At 41.4% G+C, this 19560-nt stretch overlaps 1 long non-coding RNA gene across 1 annotated transcript; it reads right to left on the reverse strand.

The window, feature by feature from the left end:
* Nucleotides 1–1142: 1142 nt before the first annotated feature.
* LOC147371832 (uncharacterized) lies at nucleotides 1143–17927 on the reverse strand. The gene is made up of 2 exons (XR_015163786.1): nucleotides 17476–17927; nucleotides 1143–1689 (listed from the first exon to the last, which is right to left on the reverse strand). It is a non-coding gene; the product is annotated as an uncharacterized LOC147371832 (long non-coding RNA).
* Between the last annotated feature and the right edge of the window lie 1633 nt (nucleotides 17928–19560).

Raw genomic sequence — 19560 nt, forward strand, 5'->3', positions numbered from 1 at the left:
CTTCTCACAGCAATACTGGAAGTTGGAACATAATGAATGAGTGACTTCAAAATTGTCAGCAAAGTAAATTTCCAGTCTAGAATTCTGCACAGACTGCCAAGCGTATATAAGGGTAGAATAAAAACATTTCAGATATACAAGACCTCAGAAAATATACCTCCAGGAACCCTTTTTCAGGAAGCTATTGGAGAAAGTATTCCACCAAAACAAATGATAGAAAGCAGTAAACAGGGATAGGTGGAAAGCAGGAAAAGGAAGATGGTACACAGGAGAGAGGAGAAGGAAGTTACCAGAAGTCCCAGGTGGCCAGCTGAGCAACAGGCCTAGAAAGCAGCCTGTCAGAGATTGGAACAGGAGGATGGGAGCCTCGGATGGGCTATTTGTTTATTTCTTTTTTTCGCCAAGTTGCTCACCTTGTGGGATCTTAGTTCCCCAACCAGGGATTGAATCCATGTCCCCGACAGTGGAAGTACAGTTAATAACTACTAGACTGCCAGGGAATTCCTGGAAAAGATTATTTGTAAGGGGGGTGTGGGTGGGGAAACCCTGAAACTAATCAATCACCTGATGTATTTAAATACATAGGAATTTTACAGGTCTGGGGAGAGGAAAAGAATAAATAGCAAAGAGAAAAAATAAGGTAATTTTTATTGTAGTTATTATTATATACAAGTGTGATTAAAATATACTATATGTCTCAGCAGTGAACAGTGTTTACATGACCATAACAATATAAACATAAACATTGAAACAATCAAAGCTCCAATATTGGGAGGATAGAGGTACAGAGAAATATGAGTTTTCTTTTATGCTGGTTGAGTTTAAATTATACCTGATGGGATTCCAGGTGTAAATGTCAAAAAGCTACAGAATGTCAAGGTAGAGATACACATTTTTTCTTTTTTTAGCAATGTGCTTAAACTGTGAACATGGGTAAGATTAATAAAGTAGACAGTATAGAGACCAAATCAAAGACCAAGAATAGAACTATGATCCTCTTTATGTCTAGATGTAAACAAGCAGTTAGAGGGAGAGGTACTTGAAATACAAAACTTTATGGAAGAAAGAGGAAAAGATATTATTTAAAAAGGTTTAATAATATAAAATATATCAGTAAGTTCAAGGAAGATGAACAAAATCTCTTCTTTTGGTTTTACTTTTTATTCTTTATTTTTAAAATATGGGTGAAAAAAAAATACAAGTTAAAATTAGCCAGCTGGACTCAGTTTGCTGCTGAGCTGGACTGTTTAGAGGATCTCAATTTATCAGTCAGGAAACAGTGGAACACATGCCTTCTTCTCTTCATCCAGCCTGATGAGAGTACTGACCTTGGCCACACCAGTGTCATAGAGCTTCTTCATAGGCTGTTTAATCTGGTGCTTGTTGACCTTGATATCCACAATGAACACAAATGTGTTGTCCTCTATCTTCATGGCTGACTCAGTGGTCAGAGTTACCTTGATGATGGCATAGTGACCAAGCTTGTTTTTCCTAGCTCACCTGAGGATATTTGGGGTGCTTTCTGAGTTGCAGTGTTTTAGGCCATTGGAAGGTGGATGACATTCCTTTCTTCTCTTTTATTGTGGCTGTGGATGCCTTTCATCACTGCCTTCCTTGCCTTCAAAGTCTTTGCTTTCATCTTCATGAAAAGGCTCTTGGTTTTCTTGGTAAGGAAGTCAGTAGTGACCTCTACAGAAGAGGAAAGGGAAGGGAAGAAGAATTAGGGAATGGGGTAAAAGGCAGCAATATGAGAGTCTTAAAAGCTTCTTGGTATTACATGGGGCCAAAGTATCACTCCATGGACTGATTATTTACTGCTTGCAATGAAAAACAAATGTAACTTAACAGCGGGAAGATCTGGCTGTTGCCTCCTTAACTCAGTGATTAACGTTAGCATCACTAAAAGTGAGAAAGTCGGAAGTTATATGCATAGAGACTTCCCTGGTGGTCCACTGATTAAGAATCCACCTTCCAATGCAGGGGATGTGGGTTAAATCCCTGGTTGGGAAACTAATATCTTACATGCTTTGGGGCAACTAAGCCCATGCACTGCACCTATTGAGCCTGTGTGCTCTGGAGCCTGATGTAGCCATAAATAATAAAGAAAAAGAAAAAAGTTATGTGCCTAAGATGTGATGCAATATAAAGCACATAGCACCAACTACCAATATTCCCAACAAAAATGTTTAAGTTGAATTGAAATCAGCCTTTATATCTCATCTCCAGATTTCAGAAAATACAGGGGTAGATGAATCCCTGCTGCTGCTGCCGCTAAGTCGCTTCACTCGTGTCCGACTCTGTGCGACCCCACAGACGGCAGCCCACCAGGCTCCCTCGTCCCTGGGATTCTCCAGGCAAGAACACTGGAGTGGGTTGCCATTTCCTTCTCCAATGCAGAAAAGTGAAAAGTGAAAGTCAAGTCGCTCAGTTGTATCCGACTCTTCGAGACCCCATGGACTGTGGCCTACCTGGCTCCTCCACCCATGGGATTTTCCAGGCAAGAGTACTGGAGTGGGGTGCCATTGCCTTCTCCGAGATGCATCCCTAGTGACACTAAAAAATAAACAATTAGACAAACCCAGAAAGTGGAACATTCAATAGGGACAATGGGCCCAGTCTCTTCAACAACTCAGTGACATAAAAAGAGGGTGGAAAGCACTGTTGAAATCAAAAGAGAAGCCATATAGCAGCCAAGGCAATGCATGGTCTTTAATTGAACTCTATTTTAAAAAGCTAGCATTAAAAAAGAAAAAAAAAAAGCTAGTATTAAAATACATTTTTTAGACCACTGGGAAAATTTAAACATGGTCTGTTACATAAAATGAAGGCATTATTATTAATTTTGCTAATTATGATAATGACATTTTAAATAGGTGCGTTTGAAACTCCAGTACTTTGGCCACCTCATGCGAAGAGTTGACTCATTGGAAAAGACTCTGATGCTGGGAGGGATTGGGGGCAGGAGGAGAAGGGGATGACAGAGGATGAGATGGCTGGATGGCATCACTGATTTGATGGACGTGAGTCTGAGTGAACTCCGGCAGTTGGTGATGGACAGGGAGGCCTGGCGTACTGCGATTCACGGGGTCGCAAAGAGTCGGACATGACTGAGCAACTGAACTGAACTGAACTGAAAGTATTTAGGGGTAAAATGTCAAGATGTCTATAATTTGATTTAATACTTCAGGAAAAGAAAGATGAAGAAAATATGTCAACTATTAAAACTAGTTGCAAGAATGTAGATATCTATTTTGGTACTCTATTATGGTACTCTACTTTTCCGTATATTTGAAAATTATAATAAATTTTAAAACACAGTTAGTGGTAAAAAGGAAGAAGTAGCTTGAATCTATAACTGGGTCAAGGTTGCCTTTACTGTTGAAATGCTTGCAAGCTGAAAGGCAGAAGGCAATACACAGAGCGAGGAACTGATGGAACAAAGCCAGACAAGTGAGACAGGATGGAATGAAAGTACACTTGAAGAGTTTAGACCCAGAAAGAAGTATCAGCACCTAGTCTTCTGAGGGACAAAAAATAATAAACGAAGAGATAAGAACATTCTCAAGAGGAAATAGCCAAACTGGGGAATGGCTTTCCACTGGAGGAAGGCTAAAGGTAGACTAAGAATAATGAATGTAGATTTGGGAATTTGAAGAAATGCAACCAATCAGCACGTCTTTATGATTTCCTTCAGGTGTGCTTATCAACCTGGAAATGGAAGAAAACCCAGAGAATGCTAGATCTTTCCTAAAGTGGGGGAAGGAATGGTGACAGTCCTACAAATCAAATAGGTGAGAGTAGGTGTTCCTAGGTTTTTAATAAGCCCATAGATAACTAGCCACTCGTAGCAAATGCCCTGTGTGGAGCTTTGAGTAAGACAGGAAAGATGTTAATAGACTAGAACTAGAAAGAATGAATGGAGAAGGCAACGGCAGCCCACTCCAGTACTCTTGCCTGGAAAATCCCATGGACGGAGGAGCCTGGAAGGCTGCAGTCCATGGGGTCGCTAAGAGTCGGACACAACTGAGCGACTTCAGTTTCACTTTTCACTTTTCTGCGTTGGAGAAGGAAATGGCAACCCACTCCAGTGTTCTTGCCTGGAGAATCCCAGGGACGGGGGAGCCTGGTGGGCTGCCGTCTACCGGGTCGCACAGAGTCGGACACGACTGAAGTGACTTAGCAGCAGCAGCAGTAGCAGCAGAAAGAATGAAAAGGCTAGGAAGTCAAGTCTGTTGTGAGTGAAGTTGTGGGACAAGTAAAGGGAATGACAAGTTGTAGTCATGACAGAAAGCACGGAGGGTAAATGTTTGGAGAAGATAAAATTCCAAGTGGTGTTGAGGTTCCAGGTGTGGTTATACAGATTATGACTGAAGTAGAAACTAGTCAGTCAAGTTATTAGAGGAAAATGCACTTGGATGTGCTTCTCAAGTGGCTCAGTGGCAAAGACTCCACCTGCCAATCCGCCTGCTTAGCCAGGGGCTGCAGGTTCGATCTCTTGTGTCTGGAAGGTCCCTTGGAGGAAGAAATGGCAACCCACTCCAGTATTCTTGCTGGGAAATTCCATGGACAGAGGAGCCTGGTGGGCTTCAGTCCATGGGGTCATGACTGAACATGCATGCACACACTGGGATATAGTAAGGCAGCCTCTAAGACTGCTCCCCCAAAATCCCCACCTCCTGTTATTCATACCCCGTGTAACCCTTCCCCTTGAGCATAGATTGGACTTAGTGATTTACTTGTAACAAATAAAATAAGGCAAAAATAATGGACTGTCATTCCTGAGATTATGGAAAGACTCTGGCTTCCATCTCACGTCTCCTTTCTTACTTTTTCGCTCGTTTGCTCTATGAAGCCATATTGTGAGTTGCCCAGTCGAGAGATCAACCAGACAAGGAACAACCCATGAGGACACGAGGCCCACCATCAATCACACGAGTGAGTTTGGAGTACTCCTCCCCAGCTGACACCTCAACTGCAGTCCTGTGAGAAACCCTGAGCTAGAAGATCCAGAGAAGTCTTGCCCAGATTCCTGATGCACAGAAATTGTGAGATGGAGAATGTCTGTTATTTTGAGCCAGTAAGTCAGGTTGATTTTAGACGTAGTCACAGATAACTAATACAATGGATATTGATGACTTAAGAATAGCAGGAGACAAGTTAGAAAGGAAAACCGTGAGCCAGGAGCAGCAGTCATCATAATGATTTAAAGCAGAGCTTCTCTAACTCAAATGTGCACACATATCATTTGTAAGGGTCTTGTTAAAATTCAGATTCTGATTCAGTGGTTCTGGTGCCTGAGGGGCCATAGTTCCAACAAGTTCACAGGTGACATTAATGCTGTGGGTCCTTTGAGAAGTAGGGATCTAAAAGATTAATGGAGGAGGGCTGCTGCTGCTGCTAAGTCACTTCAGTCGTGTCCAACTCTGTGCGACCCCAGAGACGGCAGCCCACCCGGCTCCCCCGTCCCTGGGATTCTCCAGGCAAGAACACTGGAGTGCGTATGGAGGAGAGCAGGAGGGATAAAAGGTGAACTAGGAGAATCCAAATCAATATGCTTGTGGAAGGGGTCAAATTGTTCAATAAAACAAGGGAGCAGGCTAAGGCATACATAAGCTAGGGCCTAAGATGTAGCCAGAGAAAAACACAGAAGGATCAAATGAGATTAACCTGCAAGAAAATGTAAAGCATTAAGTATTGCCTAAGACTGGCTTTTATAGGTTCCCCATGGTATAATATTTGGCTAGGTCTCTCCCCATTTGGGAATAGTATTCATTCTCTCTCTCTCACACATACACACAAATTGGTCTTTTTTTTTTTTTTTTTTAATGTGGATCATTTTTAAAGTCTCTATTGAATTTGTTACAATATTGGTTCTGTTTTTTGTTTGATTTGTTTCTTTGGCCACAAGGCATATGCGATCTTAGCTCCCCAACCAGGGATCAATCCAGCACCCTCTGCATTGGATGGCGAAGTCTTAACAACTGGACCACCAGGGAAGTCACCAGATTGCTCTTAATATCTATCTACACCCAAGTAATACAACTTGACTTAAGAAGGTCATTGGGGTAGATGGAGAAAATCTCATTTGTTCACTCTTTCCTTCATTTATTAAGCAGCTCTACACTGAATAATTAAGTGCTAGGCATTGAGACTGAACTGAACTGAAGGCATTGAGAAAACAGAAGTGGACAGGGACTCTGTCACTGTCTCAACTATTGAAACAGCAAGGGAGACAGGTACATCAAGAACTAGTAGAATACAAGCGATTGGTGCTATAATAGGTATAAAAGTTATGGTTACCTGGTTGGGTGAGTGACTCATTTTTCCCAAGGACCCAGGGGTAGAAGAAGTTTCACAGAATAGGTAAAGTGTGAGCTAGACCTTTAGAGGAGTAGACACTGTTAAAGGGAATCAGGGAACTCTAAGCAGATCAATTTATAAATAAATCTCTCTGAGACCCCTTTCCTTGTACCAAAAACTTATGCTCTCACAGCAACAGACTTCTGGTCTTTGTTTCCTTCGTGGGAAGAGAACTTGCAAACTGAGCAACATAAATATCACCCCACTTGGCTGCTACCAATCATTTCTCATTGTAAATGATTAAATTGATTTTCTGATACAAACCAGACTCACATGAATTTGGGATGCATGACCCAGTTTTTCTTAGGTCCCAGCCAACCCAGGATAAGCCAAGATTGAGGATCCAGATTCACAAAGACAAAAAACCCAGAGAATCTAGAAGAACAACATCTCTGACCATCAACCCACTAGGATTCAATTAGCAATCACATTGTTTAATGAAAGATACAGTAAATACTGTAAGATTTAGGGTCAGGGGAAGAACCCTGGATGAGAACTAGGAAGAGACCTAAGGAACACATTTGAAAAGATACTGAAGTTCAGATGCTTCAGAAATTTGTGTGCATTAATAGTGGGCTTTCAAAACTATGCTTTTAAGCGATAAATACCAATAAAGAGAAGAGAACTCGGTGAACTGTTCCTGGAGCCTCTTGGAAACTGTGCTTAAGGTCAGTTTGACATCACAGACTAATGTTCTGCTTGATCAAGTCTGACCAGTTTTTCTCTTGGTTAGGAGGGCAGTTCTTTTGCTGCTCTGTAACTTCCCAGTGGCTTTGAGCTGCTATGGCAGCAGTACCTGACGTGACCATGGCCCAAGCGTGCATGTGCATCTGTGAGCACACTAAGCCCCATGGGCTGTGGGCTGTCTGTCCTGACCCCATTCTGACTTGAATTGACTCAACCACTAACATCCCAACATAAAACTCTCACCGTGTCCTTAGCCCAACCTGTTGTACTGAGGTCTCTGTTTTTTTAAACCATCTAATTCCTCTTGTCTCCTTTTAATTTATTTTTAAAAATTTTTATCTATTTTTTTGGGCCATGTCACATGGCTTTAAGGATCCTAGTTCTCCAACCAATGACTGAACCCACATCCTCAGCAGTGTAGAGTACTAACCACTGGGCAACTAAGGAACTCCCTGTACTGAGGTCTTGGGTTTTTAAGTTCCACATCTAGTTTTTTCTTCATAGGATAAAAATCCTATGTGAGTGCCCCCAGCAGAAAATTCCAAGGGCATTATTTCTCCCATTAAAAATTTCATGTCATAGTTAAACAGAAAATCTAATTCACATACAATACCAAATATTTTATTACTGTCTAGTCTTTGTCAGTGTGAACATGTATATTTTTACAGAGACAAAAGCAGGGTATAAAAGTTTATTTCAAAAAAAAAAAAAGTTTATTTCACATTTCCCACCTTTAGATACACCTCCTGCCTCAGTACAGACCAGATTCTTATCATTTACAGGAGGTACAGAGTATTCCAGTGTGTTGATACAGCAGGATTTGCTTAGCCCTGCCATTTATTGTTGGGTTTTGGTTTGTTTCCAGTTTTTTAATATCATGAGTAAAGCTATTATGTACATCCTTGTCCAAATTGCCCCTCCTTTTTTCTATTAGGTTAAGCTTATAACACAGTTCCCCAAGGAAGGATTAATGAGTCAATTGGCGAAGAATGAGGAATCACTGAAAGATTATTAACAGTGAAAGGGTATGATAAGATTTTCATCTTTAAAATATCTGCCCAGCAAGGGTAATACCTACTACAGGGTGACTGTGAATATTAAGAAGAAGTTAAGAAGCTGAAAGACCAGTAAAGAAGCTCTTCAGGTATAGATTATTATACTCAGAATTTGGAATTTAGAATTATTATACTCAGAAGTCTATCTGTCAAAATCTAATCACAGTTAATTGAAAATTATTGATTAATTCCACACTCCAAGTATTTTTCTTGGGTTCTTACTCTATCTTTGCCTGCTAAGGATGAGGCAGTGCCATGAAAAGCAATGAACTCCAACAAATAAATATTCAAACAGACTTATTCTTTATCCTGTGGGTAAATAACCTTCTTTAGGAGCCCAGGCCTACCTCAAAAGAATGGCGGTGGCCCACTCTGAAGCCTGACACCTTCTATAACATGACAAAGAGAAAGGAGACATTATCTAGTCTAGACATGGGCTTAAGGGACAGCTCCTCACATTTCTTGTCTCTCTTTTCATTTTATCCATTGTAATCCTCTTTTTATATTTAAGTCCTATTTTTGTGTCTCTCTTTGTTCTTAAATGCTCAAAATTTCCTGATTTCATCATCTCTTGGCTCTATTTTCTCATCTGGAAAATGAGGAGGTGATCTTGACTGTCTTGCCGGGCACTTGGAGCTCTGACCTCAGGGGTTCTATGGTTCTGTCCACTCTCTAGTTGGCAAGGCCCAGTGTCTTGTTGCTTCAATTTCCCCACTGGCTCTTTAAGAAACTCTTTGTCAGACTATGGCATCCAAATCACTTTAAAACAGGCTAAAAATGCAGATTCCTGGGCTCTAGGCCTACAGAATCAGAACCTCAGGGGTGGGACTTCTCTGGGGGGCCAGTATTTAACAATCTGCCTTGCAATGCAAGGGAAAAGAGTTTGATCCCTGGTCAGGGAATGAAGATTCCAAGTGCCACAGCTAAGAACAAAGATTCCAAGTGCCACAGCTAAGATTCTAAGTGCGGCCAAATAAATAAGTAAGCAAGTAAATATTTTTAAAAAAAGAATCTCAGAAGTAAAGCCTGGGAAAGCAGCTTTTATTTTGTAAAAGACAAACATTTATTCAATACAAATAGTCACCGTGTTAGAACGCCTCCCTCTGCAATTCCCTTCACCTCTCACCTTTCCAGTCATTATCTCTTATTTTTCAAGGTTCTGCCTCTATAACAGGTCAAACAGTCATATCAGAGTCATTTCAAAAACAGCAGGTTCAAATGATGGGATTGGCAGGCATGAGACACACAAAGAAGGTCTTTTCAATCTCACGGAATCTCAGTCCTATCTGGTCTGCAGTTGCCTACCCTACAGTCATTAAGTGAAGTGAAGTCGCTCAGTTGTGTCCGACTCTTCGAGACCCCATGGACTGCAGCCTACCAGGCTCCTCCGTCCATGGGATTCTCCAGGCAAGAACACTGGAGTGGGTTGCCATTGCCTTCTCCAGTGCATGAAGGTGAAAATTGAAAGTGAAGTCTCTCAGTCGTGTCCGACTCCCTGCAACCCCATGGACTGCAGCCTACCAGGCTCCTCCATCCATGGGATTTTCCAGGCAAGAGTACTGGAGTGGGGTGCCATTGTCTTCTCCGACAGTCATTAAGGTTGACACTAAATGTGACATTACAAGACTGTCATGGGTTGAATTGTGTCCCTCTCAACCCTAAATTTATATCTTGAAGCCCTAACACTCCAGGACCTCAAACTGTGAACTTACTTAAAAATAAGGTCTTTATAGATGTGGTTGGTTAAAAGGAGGTCATATCGAAGTAAGGTGGGTTTCCAACACTATATTGCTGGTGTCTTTATAAAAAAGGGAAATTTAGAAAACAGACAAAGCACACAGAGAAAACAACCACGTGAGATCAGGGCAATGTACCTATAAGTCAGGGAAAGCCAATGATTGCCACCAAATGCTATGAGAGAAGAAGGAGACAGAAGGGGACATTCTCTCTCCCTGCCAATATCTTGATCTCATTCTTCTAGCTTCCAGAACTGTAAGACAATAGATTTCTGTTGTTGAGGCATTCGTTTGTGGTACGTTATTATGGTGTGTGTGTACTCAATCACTTTGTTCGTGTCCAACTCTTTGTGACTGTAGGACCATAGCCCACTAGGCTCCTCTGTCCATGGGGTTCTCCAAGCAAGAATACTGAAGTGGGTTGTCATGCGTTCCTTCAGTGTATCTTCCTGACCCAGGGATTGAACCTACATCTCCTGCATCACAGGCAGATTCTTTACCACTGAGCCATGGGAGAAGCCCATTTTATCATGGTAGCCCCTAGGAAATGAATGCAGAGACTGGTTATGTTCCTGGCTTAGTCATAGGAACCAGGCTATCACTTTAGCTATTCTGGGCTAGGACATGCTATCTCATCAGAAAGACAGGAATTCGACTGTATGAAATAGAAAGTGAGTGTTGAATGAGGTGTGTGTGACCTGTGAAGTACTGACTGTCAGTAAAGTTGTTGTTTACCAAGTGGCTAATAGGGAAGTGCTTTGGGAAAATCATAAAGGAATTCCTTGGTAACCAAGACTTATTCTTATTTTTTACCACCAGGTCATAGGTGTCTTAAGTTATCCAAAATATGCTGTTAGCATAGATGAATTCCCTGTGCTCCTGTTCAAAGCCAGTACATACCAGACTGCATCCCCTCTCATCTAGTCAAGGACATCAATCTAGCATTTTTCCCTTTCTCTTCGAAAGTCCTCAATTTTCTCCTCCCATCAACATGCTATTATTTCTCCCAGCTTAAAAAACAAAACAAAAACAACTTTATTTAACCCTACTCCCTCTGTGAACTACCCCTCACAACTTTCCTCCCCTTTGCAGCAAAACTTCATGAAGGAGTTGCTATAATCCCTGTCTCTAGTTCCTCTCTTACCATTTTTAATTTTTAATAAACTTTATTTTAGACATTCAGAAGTGTGCAGAAAATCCTAAGCGCTCAGTTAATTTTCACCAAGTGAACAATCCTGGTAACCAGCACCAGATCAAGAATTAGAAGATCATAAGCACCAATGACTTCCCTGGTGGTCCAAGGCAGGAGGCATGGGTTTGATCCTCGGTTGGGGAATTCAGATCCCATGTGCCAGATGGTGCAGCCAAAAGACATTTTTTAAAAAGGAAGATGGTCATCAGCACCCCTGAAGCTCACCTCCTGATCCTTCCCAGTCACCAACCCCAAGTAACCACTATTCTTACTTCTAGCATCCTAGACTGATTTTCCCATTCTTGAACTTTATACAAATGATGTTATACTCCTTTGTATCTGGCTTCTTTCCCCTCTACATTTTATTTGTGAAATTAGTCCATGGTGTTATGAATAGCAATAGTCCACTCATTCTGACTGCTGTAGACCAGAGATTTGCAAACATCTTCTGTAAAGGACAAGATAGTAAATATTTGAGGCTTTGTGGATATAGGGCTTTAGCACAACTACTCAACTCTGCTGCTGCAGCCCACTGAAGCAGCCATGGATATTATGTAAACAAATGGTTGTGTCTCTGTCTCAGTGCAACTTGATTAAAAAAAAAAAAAAGAAAAACCCTGTGCTGGATTTGACTCTCAGGTTGTAGCTTGCAGACCCCTTCTTAGTCTATAATATTCCCTTGGATGACTATGCTGTAATTTATGTACTCATTCTAATCTTGATGGATGTTTGTGGTAATTCCAAGTTTTGGTTATCCTATTTCATACTTCCTCTCTTCTTGTGCTTTTATTTTTAATTTTTTATGCTTTTATTTTTTAATTAAAATATTTATTATTTATTTATTTATTTGGTTGCACCAGATCTTAGTTGCTGCACATCAGATCTTTTAGTTGTGGCATCTGAACTCTTAGTTGTGGCCTGTAGGATCTGGTTTCACTGATCAGGGATCGAACCCTGGCACCCTGCATTGGGAACTCAGAGTCTTAGCCACTGAAAGAAGTGGCTGTTCTTGAGCTTTTAAATCAACTTTATCGAGGTATAATTTATACATAATAAAATGCACCCATTTATTTGTACACATATTCCAATCCAGATTTTTCTCATCACTCCAGTAAAACGTTTGTTAGCAAAATCACCAATGATCTCCATATTGGTAAATCCAGTGATCATTCCCAGTCCTCATCTTACTTGACTTTTCAACAGCATTTGACACAGTTGATGTCAGCTATGACATACATACTTCATGTCATGACAACTCCATGACATACTTTCTTCACTTGACTTCCAGAATTTCGCATTTAGGTTACCCTCCTACCTCTTGGTTATTCCATCTTGCTCTCCTTTTTTGAACCCTCTTTTTCTCCCAATCCCTTAATGTTGGAGTATTAAGCTTAAAGGCCTACTCCTTGGACCTCTTCTCTATACATATCGTTTCCTTTGTGATCTAATCCAGCCTTTGACTTTAAATATGTCTGTGGATTAGCAACTCCACATCTATTTCCATTTATCTCCAGCATTTTTCCTGTGACCTCCACAATTATATATCCAACAACCTGCCCCATATGCAGTCTTCTCCATCTTAATGGTTGCAGTCATCTGACTTGTTTTTTTCTTTCTTTCTTACATACCACATCTTCAGTTTAGTTCAGTTGCTCAGTCATGTCCGACTCTTTGCGACCCCATGAATCACAGCACACCAGGCCTCCCTGTCCATCACCAACTCCCAGAGTTCACCCAGACTCACGTCCATCAACTCAGTGATGCCATCCAGCCATCTCATCCTCTGTCGTCCCCTTCTCCTCCTGCCCCTAATCCCCCCGCCAGCATCAGAGTCTTTTCCAATGAGTCAACTCTTCACACGAGGTGGCCAAAGTACTGGAGTTTCAGCTTTAGCATCATTCCTTCCAAAGAAATCCCAGGGCTGATCTCCTTCAGAATGGACTGGTTGGATCTCCTTGCAGTCCAAGGGACTCTCAAGAGTCTTCTCCAACACCACAGTTCAAAAGCATCAATTCTTCGGTGCTCAGCTTTCTTCACAGTCCAACTCTCACATCCATACATGACCACAGGAAAAACCATAGCCTTGACTAGACGAACCTTTGTTGGCAAAGTAATGTCTCTGCTTTTGAATATGCTATCTAGGTTGGTCATAACTTTCCTTCCAAGGAGTAAGCGTCTTTTAATTTCATGGCTGTAGTCACCATCTGCAGTGATTTTGGAGCCCAGAAAAATAAAGTCTGAAACTGTTTCCACTGTTTCCCCATCTATTTCCCATGAAGTAATGGGACCAGATGCCATGATCTTCATTGTCTGAATGTTGAGCTTTAAGCCAACTTTTTCATTCTACCACATCTAATCCATAGCAATTCCAACTGTCTCTACCCTTAAATTCTACCCCAAATATTACTATTTCTCACCACCTCCACTCTTACAATCTGGTCCCTGCCAGCATCCTTTCTTCTTGATAACTGAATTGCATTCTACCTGGTTTTCCAATTTCTACTCTTACAATCAACTTGCAACATAGCAGTCAAAGTGATCTGGTTATAACATAAGAGAGAGCATGTCACTTCTTTGCTCAAAACTCTTCTAATAGAGTTCCATCTCATTCAGAGTAAAATCCTACAGTGTAAAAGTATCCTGACAGTGGCCTACACACCGTCACATGATCAGGTCCTTGTTACTTTTCTCCATCTTCCACAGTCCATCCCCCCTGCTCCACACCACCCCTCACCAACTGCTCTACCATCCTAGCTTCCTACTATTCTTCAAACATACTGGGCACACTCCTGCTTTGCTGTTCCCTTTGCCTGCTATGCTCTTTCCCCAGATGTCCATAAGGCTACTCCTTTCAAGTCCTTCAAGTCTGCTCAAATGTTACCTTCTTAAGATGGTCTACCTTAACCATTCTATTTAAGATTGAAACCATCCCTCTGCACTTTCAATCCTTCTTATTCTGCTCTTCTTTCTTTTTCTATAACACTGAAAGCCTCTTCATCCACACCATATTATTTACTTATTAATAAATAAGTCTACTGCTATTCATCTATCTCCCCACACTAGAGTACAAGTCCCACGCAGGCATGAATCTTTGTTTTGCTCACTGATGTATTTCAATCTCCAAGAACAGTGCTTATCACACAGTAGGTATTTGATAAATATTTGCTGAATGAATGAATGAAAGATTAAGAAAATGGGTATTTATATTTCTTTCAAAAAAACATTAGTCTTGTTTTTTGGTGCAAATTCTCATCCTGGATTGAAAGCTAAAGGACTCATCTGTCAAGTTCCCAGAGAGTGGTTTGGCAATTATATCAACTACAAGCAGGTCCTCTTAGGTCGATAGACACCTGAGGCTATTTATTTTATTGGTGAAAGCTTGGTGTGAGAGCATTTTTGGTCCAGTTCACGAAAACAGCAGTGTTCTAACCAGCAGCTCCAATAAATCTTACACATTCTTGAGCCCATAAGTCCTGGCCTCCTGCCTCTCTACACATCCATTCATCCAACTAAGAAGAACCTCTTGTTGGAGCACACAGGGGCACTTGATTAGTAGGAGCTATGGGAAGGAGCACAATCTTCTTTCCTTTCTGCCCTGGGGATAAGACTTTAGAGCAACCAACTTTTTACTCAGGACACACAGACTCTGGTGAGAAAGACTTTATGCCTCTCTCCACATATACCAGATGGTTTATGGCCCACTGTCCAGAAACAGATAAAGTTAACACACAGAGCCCTTCACTGATATCATCTTATTCCAAGGCAAGTTGTGTTTACTTCTGGGACTGGCAGTTACTACATGGCCATCAGAGTCTATATAGAAATAGTAGGCTGAGAGATGGTTCATTCAAAATGATGTGTTTCCTAAAATAATTTTCTGATTCCAATCTTCCTATGCCTCTTGCTCATCATTTGCCCCAATAAATACACTAGCAGTTTCTTATAGCTGAGACTATGGCTTATCAATTTGGCTACAAAGTATAGTAGTTAAGGGCGTGAACTCTGAAACCAGTCTGTGTGGGTCAAGTCCTAGCATTAGTACCAGCTGTATGGGCCTGGGAAACTTATTTAACCTCTTTGTGCTTTTATTTTCTGGACTATTAAATACTAATACAGCCTGAAATTGTTGTAAGGATAAAATGTGTTGAAATATGCAAATCACTTAGTATAATACCAGATACATAGGAAGTATAATTGACATACATATGTGTGTGTGTGTAATACACATAAAATATATCTATAAATATATGTATAATATAAATATATATTTTTAAATGTGTATATATGTATATGTACATATACATGTGTGTATAATAATTTATAATTTAGAAGCACTTTGTGACTTGGCAAGGTGACAGAAATTATCCTAGATTGTCTTTCAGTGTAACTTTTGCATTGGAATCAAGAATGAACCAGCTGTTTGGTAAAAAGACTCTAACAAAACTGTAAGGAGAAAAATCAGTGACTCTGTGTGTACACTTCGAGAACACATTTTTGCCTTCCAGCAGGACTGGGCCAGTCCCATGAAACAAGCTCTCCAGCAGACATTCTGGAAGGGAGACCTCAGGGAACTGGGGATTTTGTGTGACATCACCAAGGAGTGAAGGAGGAGAAGCAGCGGCAAAGTTTGGGACACATTTTTAATTTGCACCCCCATCCTCCAAAATGAATATTAAATCTTCACGATCATCATATTCATTCTTGAGTACTGTAAGCTTAGTGTTTACTCCCATCCATATGTTGAAGCCCTAAGCTCCCAGTTTGATTATACTTGGAGATAGGGCTTTTAGGAGATAATTAAGGTTAAATGAGGTCATAGGTTGGGGTCCTAATTGACAGAATTGGTGGTCTTATAAGAAGAGGGCTTCCCAGGTGGCTCAGTGGTAAAGAATCCACCTGCCAATGCAGGAAATGCAAGTTCCATCCCTGGGTTGGGAAGATTCTCCAGGGAAGATCCCCTGGAGAAGGAAATGACAACCCACTCCAGTATTCTTGCCTGGGAAATCCCATGGACAGAGGATCCTGGCGGGGTCACATGGAGTCCATGGGGTCACAAAGAGTCAGACACGACTTAGTAACTAAACAAGAACAACATACTGAGAGGGACAGAGGAGCTTCCCTGCTGGCTCAGTGGTAAAGACTCCACCTGCCAATGCAGGGGACACAGGTCTGATCCCTGATCGGGGAGAATCCTACATGCCATGGAGCAACTAAGCGCGTGCACGACGACTGAGCCTGTGCTCTAGATCTTTTGCTCTGCAACAAGAGAAGCCACCTCAGTGAGAATCCCGGGCACCACACCTGGGGGTAGCCCTCAGTCACTACAGCTAGGGAAAAGCCTGTGCAGCAACGAAGACCCAGCACAGCCGAAGATAAATACAATTTTAAAAAGAAAAAAAGGAGGATAGAGATCTCTCTCTTTCTCTCTGTGCACCCACCAAGGAAAGTGTTTGTGAGAACACAGGAAAGGAAGTGGTCCTGTGCAAGCCAGGAAGAGAGCCCTCATTAGGAATTTAATAGGTCCACACCTTGGTCTTGGATTTCCCAGTCTCCAGAATTGTGAGAAATAAATTTTTGATGTTGAGGTCACATAGTCTACAGCTTTTTGTCATGGCAGCCTGAGCAGACTAAGACAGGTTGAAATAGGAAGCATGCCCAAATGGTCTCTGATGATGGAGGTTCAGTGCTGGGACTCCTGGAACAGCATGAGGAGCCCCCTGTCACCTGGGCAGCCATTCTTGGTCACAGAGCTTCCCAGACAGGGATGATCTATAGGCTCATGAAGAAATAAAACAAAGGCTCAGCACGGATTGGATTATTGCCTACTCTTTAGCTAGTATTTACATTTCCTGGTTGAGTCCGTTTGTCACTGTCCAATACACAGTGTCCTTCCTAGGCAGTTGGACACCAAGCTCTTTTTGGCCTCCTTCTGGCTAGCCCATTCTCATGGGACTTTGGCTCCAACCAAGTGTAGCCGGAGTAGTAGGGTTTGTTTCACCTGGCAAGAAATAGAACAGCTTTATGCAGAACAAACCTTAAATGGCCTATTTCTCAGAAAGGGGCTGTGGGCTTAAAAGGCACTTAAGAGATTCAAGGGTCTCTTCTTAGTATAGAGCCTAGACCTTTCTATAACAGAGCTTGAACACCCCATCCTATAATACTTGTACTGGTTTTCTGGGACTGCTGTAAAAAGCAGCATAAACTGAGTGGCTTTAAACCAACATGAATTTATTCTCAACATGAATCAGCCATAGGTATACATATGTCCCCTCCGTCTTGAACCTCCTTCCCATCTCCCTCCCCATCCCACCCGCCTCTAGGTTGATACAGAGCCCCTGTTTGAGTTTCCTCATGTCGAGGTGTGACAGAGAACAACAAAATTCTGTAAAGCAATTATCCTTCAATTAAAAAACAAATAAATTAGAAAAAACATTTATTCTCTCACCGTTCTGGAGGCCAGAAGTCTGAAATCAAGGTGTCAGCAGGGCCACACTCCCTTTGAAGGATCTCAGGAAGAATTTCTTTGTTTCTTCAACCTTTTGGTGGTCTCAGGCATTCCTTGACCTGTGGCAGGGTAACTCTAGTCTCTGCCCATCTTCATCTCAACATGGACTTCTCTGTGTGCATTTCTTTTGTCCTCTTGTATTCTCATGAAAACCCTGGTCACCACTATTATCTAGCACAAAAACCTCATCTTAACTAATTATATCTTCAAAGATCCTATTTCCATATAAGGACACGTTCTGAAGTTCTGGGTAGGTGTGATTTTTTTTTGGAGGGGGGAGCTATTCAATCCACTATGTTGCTTTAGCTAAGATTCTTTAGTTGCAAATTACAAAAAAACAAAACCAAAAACGCTTGAGCCGTATTACGTAAAAAAAAAAAAAAAAAAAAGATTTTATCTGTAGGACACAGGAGTGTTTTACAGAAACAGTAAAATAGTCAGGCCGCAGGAGGAAGATCCCAGAGCTGTACAGCTATCAGAAGTATTAACCTCTCTCTTCTCATTGCAGTTTCTCCCTTCCTATAAGCCTTATTCTCTCTCTAGGCAAGCTTTCTCTACATCTCCATACTCTCAGCAGGCAGCCTATGGCCAACCTAGTATGCCCGAGTTGACATTTCTGTTCAGATGACCATTTCTAATTGGATAATCTTGGTTCCAATTCTAAATTCTCAGAAGAGAGAATCTAATGGGTTCATCTAGGATTCAGTGTTCAATCCTGATCCGATCAATTGTAGGTAGTGGGTGGAGTGATGTGACAAATCCAACATGGGGAGTGGAATCATCCTGCTGGATGGTTAGGTGATGCTTGCAAACTGTGGTGCTAGAGACGACTCTTGAGAGTCCCTTGGACAGCAAGGAAAGCAAACCAGTCAATCCTAAAGGAAATCAGTCCTGAATATTCATTGGAAGGACTGATGCTGAACTGAAGCTCCAATACTTTGGCCCCCTGATGCAAAGAGCCGATTCACTGGAAAAGACCCTGAAATGCTGGGAAAGTTTGAGGGCAGGAAAAGAAGTGGGCAAGAGAGGGTGAGATGGTTGGATGGCACCATCGACTGAATGGACATGAGTTTGAGCAAACTCCAAGAGATAGTGAAGGACAGGAAAGCCTGGCATGTTGCAGTCCATGGGGTAACAAACAGTTGGACATGACTGAGTGATTGAACAATGACAAAGAGAAAGAAAAGTCTGCGAGCTGGGTAGAAAGCACAGAAAAAGTCTGTACTTATGCTTCATAGCATTTAACAGCATACAAAGTGTTTTCATGTATACTCAAATCCGATTCGTGCAAGTTCATCTGAAATAGGCATAACTGGCATTCTGCCCATTTTACAGATGTAGAAACTGACACAGAGAGATGAGATGACTAGCACATAGAGATGGTCAGTGTCAAAGACCAGACACAACATTATGTTGTCTGACTCCTTGACCACACAAGACAGAAATGTAACTGACTTTGTAGTTTTTATTGCAACCAAATACCACTTATGCATAGTTATTACCCAAAATGTACTTTCGGAAGTAAAAATGTAATAGTCTGATGTTCACAGCCATTCTACCCTGGCTTTATTCATCCGAAGTTTTTCCCACTTCTCATTTTCCTTCTTCTTTTCCAGTCCACAGTCTCTTCACAATTCTAACCCTCTCCACATTATTATTCTCACAAAGTTTTCACTAGGATTTATATACTAAAAGAAAAATGGAAATCATCTTTCTTTTAGCATTTGAACTCAAATCCCTCCTTTGCATTTTAGAATTTCCTTCTTACTGGCATCCAATCAATTCACAGTGTTTGGGGAAATGGGGCTGTTATGGGGTGTAACATTTACAAAGGTGTAAACCTTTGAAATCCTTTTATTTATCTGATATTTTCTCTGAGGCTTGCTTTCCACAGTCACTGGTTCAAGCTCCCTCTTCTCATTTTCTCACTCATTGGATTCCCCAATCCGACAGCCTCTTAGTGAGTGGTTTTGCTTACTGTTCACTCTTAATTACCTTGTTTAATCCCCTAGAACTTTCTATTTC

The sequence above is a fragment of the Bos grunniens genome, chromosome 5 (genome assembly GCF_055505025.1).
Source record: "Bos grunniens cultivar Pamir isolate PY7600 chromosome 5, Bosgru_T2T1.0, whole genome shotgun sequence".
NCBI classification, from domain to species: domain Eukaryota; kingdom Metazoa; phylum Chordata; class Mammalia; order Artiodactyla; family Bovidae; genus Bos; species Bos grunniens.